The sequence below is a fragment of the Egretta garzetta genome, unplaced genomic scaffold (genome assembly GCF_000687185.1).
Source record: "Egretta garzetta isolate BGI_Z169 unplaced genomic scaffold, ASM68718v1 scaffold206, whole genome shotgun sequence".
In the NCBI taxonomy this organism is placed as follows: domain Eukaryota; kingdom Metazoa; phylum Chordata; class Aves; order Pelecaniformes; family Ardeidae; genus Egretta; species Egretta garzetta.
Window position 1 is genome coordinate 980,380 of NW_009259984.1, and position 4,139 is coordinate 984,518.

Consider the following 4,139-nt stretch of genomic DNA (forward strand, 5'->3'; position numbering starts at 1 on the left):
GACCCATGTAATAAATTATTGCCTTCTTCAAAAACATGTAAACCACACACTTGCATATCTAAGTGTGTAACTTGTGTGTGTTGATTTTACAAGTATTTATGCACAAAAAAGTGCAAAATGTTAAAAATGTTAGGCATGAATGATATTCTGCACTGGTTCTAGGCTTTTTTGAAAGTCTGGTGTTTTGATTTCAGGCCTCCACACTTTAAAGTATCATTTTACTTTTTCCCTGAACCATCTTAGAACCAGTCTTTGTTTCCTATTTATGTGCTAATGTGCTCCCTGAACAGTCAAAAAGAGTCATTGCTGATTATTTGCACTCACTGAAAACTTAGCCTGTTAATAGCTGTAAAAAGAAGGAAAAAGAAAAAAAGGGAGAGAAAAAAGAGAGAGGATAATAGATAAATAGATAAAGTTGGGCGAAAAGTTTATACAGAGAACGTGAAGAAAAAAAAGAAAAAAAACAAATGACAGACTATTCTTCCTCCTGCTGTTTCAGTGATAGCTATTAATGCATTTTAAAGTCTTCCAGATTGGTCTTAAGAAATCAGTTATCCTGGTCCTTGTTTCAGTAGGAAGACCCATGGGAGCTATTAGCAGTAATCTAACTTAATAAACTGTAAACTAACTTTTTTTTAAAGGAGGAAAAAACCCTACAACCTTTGACAAAATAATTGCACCAGTTATAAAACAGCCAAATACCGGTTAACAGTCACATCAAGCCACTGGGGTGGAAAGAAGATATCCATAACCAGGCCACTTCCAACAAAACTGTTTGTTTCCTCTTATTTAAAGTGTTCTTTTTTAAAAAAAAAAGAATAATTCTTTTGCAAGCCATAAAATGTTTGAATAATGTCTGATGGTGCTTATCCACTGGCTAAAGTCTCCAGTTAAAATAAAGAGAGGATTTAGGGCTTGATTCACAAAACACTTATCTGCAACTTATACAGCCCTTTATGTTACAGAAACAGGGCATTTGCATGCAAAAAGTAACTAGCACTCTGAATCCCAATATTTCTTATTCACAGAATAAAACCCATCATGTGCAACTCCTCTGATATCAGCTACGGTCTCTTGCCTACATATGTGAGGGAAAGAATAGAGTATACACCCAAACGAGGTTGTCTGGAGCTCTCAAGAGGCAGCTCCCCATTGTCAAATATGCCATTTCTTCCCTTCCAGACAGCAGCAATATTTACATGAACACAAGAGACTGCAGTGTTGCAGGTGAAGGTACAACTGGCTCTTCTGGTGATCCAAAGAACAAGAAGAGGCAGAATTGCTCCTTGCAAGTAATCTTTGACCTTTGTGTCTGAGTGGATGGATCATGGAATTATATTTGTCTCACCTTGATAATTCCAGTAGGATTAGCATTTTTAGGTTTGGTCATCTAAAAACAATCCTTTGAGAGTAAAATCAAATTTGGGTAAAAATTTCCCCTTGATGAAACTATTTTTTGGTTGTCTGAGTGCTTTACCTGGATACTCATAATAATCTTTTGAACTTCAAATGAGAGAGAGAGAGAGAAGTTGTTTTCAAAAAAGAGACTGAAAGGCTCAGTTCCACTTCCTCCACCCCAACTTCAAAGGAGGGAGCATTCTTATTTTGTGTTTTTGGGAAGCTGGACGAAACTTGCTCATTTGGACATCTTCCACAGAGTCATGAGAGAAGAAGCTATGTAGTCATGAATGGAGGTCAATCCTGCAGCACAAGTAACTCTCCTTAGGGCTCATCTAGCAGCATATAGAAAACAAAAAGCTTGCAAACATCTCATCTGGAAATTCCCCTGGCATTAATGATAGGAGGTCTTCAAGTGGAAAGATGTTACAAGGAAAAACTGTCTGTTCATCACCAAAGATATATTATTTCTGGCATAACCTAAAAGATCCATTTAGCCTTAAGCAATTCAAGGGACTCTAAGGACTAAAACCTTTTTTGCTTTCCCATTTTACTTACCCTTCTTTGCTCACCTACACATAGGCTGTACAGCCAGACTAATTTTTCCTCCCATGGTCCATACTTGACTTCTTTTCCTTGGACAGTGGCTGGCCACTGCTCATCCAAGAGTTTTAAGTAGTCTTCTCAGAGAGAGAAACAGATGGGAGTAATTTCTAGCTGGTCACACAGTGCTGGGCTGCACCCATTCTGGTATTCCTGCAGTATACAACAGCAATGAAGTTACAAATCATTGCACATTGTTCAGTTGATTAACTCTGTGTTTTTATCACATCTAGAACAATGGGTCTTAGTTACAACCTGGACTTCAAAGCACTGCTGCCCTAAACACAAAAGATATATAAGTAACAAATAAGAATAAGTTGAGGCCCAGTGGTTCATTAGAATGTATGGAAGACCCCACTAATGTACTTGTTTTCCCTAAAAAATAAAAAATCTTTAGCACAGTGCATGAAAGTAAATGTATTAGAAGGATGGAGGAAATGTTATTCCTACTCTGTTCAAACACGATCTGTAGTCAGTCATGTTTAACAAATCATATTGCAGCCCAACTTCGCCTTGGTGAAACACTGTTTAAGTGCATGATATTGCAATGGAAAATGGTCCTTATTCATTTAAGTTTTGACCTTTGACCAATATTTGTTTTATTAGGCAGCTACAATAACGAACGCTTTGCACCAAGGTTCTGAGCATTGGAAGCATGTATTTATGCCCTAAATCAGGTAACATGGTTATAGGCATGTAATAGCCAAACTCTTCTGCTTACAGGCCTGCTGAGACAATCCAAGCAGAACACCCTTGTCAGGGATTTTTAATATCCAAAGCAAATAAAATAAACTGGCCTATCACATCAAGGCTAAAATCTGAAATCTACCTTTAGTCCATGGTAAAACTCTTACTGACTGCAATGGAGTCATGATATCACCCCAGGCGCCCATGCTGTGAAGGACCTGTGGTGACTTACGTGGGTTTAGGGGATGCCAGGAGCATCTGCTAAACCAGGGCCCTCCAATTCCCTGCAGCTGCCTTTCATCCAGCTTGCAGACATAAGGCTCAATAGAAAACCCATCAAAATCAATGGGGTCTTTCGATTGGTTGCTGCTGGCTTTGGATTAGGACTACAGAGAGAAGACAGAGCATGATTCTTCCTTACTAAAGTATTAAAAAGTTGTCCTTTAATAACACTAATTTAATACATGCTGAATACTGATAAAACTCTGGTTATACATATTTCCATCTGGCTCATACCCTGTGGAAGCACATCTCAGACTTTGTATGGCTCTTCCTGGGGGCTGAATGTTTTGCACTTCTTGTTGACTCGGGCCATTAATGTTAAATTATCTACAAGGGCCCGTTTGTTTTTAAAACTCCCCAGTCTGCAAGTGAGCATGCGGATTTTAAACTCTGATTCGAGAAGTCCGAAGTTTTCTATGGGGATTATTGTATTTATACATCACAGCCAATCCGAGGGTTTCTAAAGCCTTCAAACAACTGACACCATATGTCTGGGTACAATGGAATCTACAGAATTATCAGCAACAGCAAAAATGTCTCATTACACACCGAGAGCTACAAACACATAACAAGTATATTGAGTAGCACGTATGCTCGCAGAGAAATTAATCAACTCAGATGCATACAAAGGGATTTCCAAAGTGCTAAAAACATATTTCAGTGAAGAAATGCACTATGCCAGGCTGTGATTTGCAATATAATAAATAATCCTCCTAAAATTCACTTAACTTTCACTCTGTCTAATGTGAGGCTTCACAGATTGTATGGAATATGCTTTGTGTGACACAACATACAGAAAACAGCACATGAAAAAAAAAATGAAATCCTTTTTCAGGTCAGTAAAAAATGTTCCCAGAATCCTGGCATAATCTGCAGAATGTATTGTATTTGTATTTACTCTGTTTACGTATTTGTTTGTTTGTCACATGCTGGCAGAGTTCTACCAAACATTCACCTCAGATACTTAGCAATGTCTACAAAATTATAGCTGTGTTTTCGGGGGGGAATACAAAGTGACGATTCATATTTAGAAATCTGGTTTCATGGAAAAAAAAAAAGAAAACAGGATAGGAAAGCACTAGCATTATTTATTCACTTATTATCATACAATCTGGACCAAGTACTCAACAACTTTTTTGCCTCAGTCTTCACTGGCAGCCTCTCTCCTC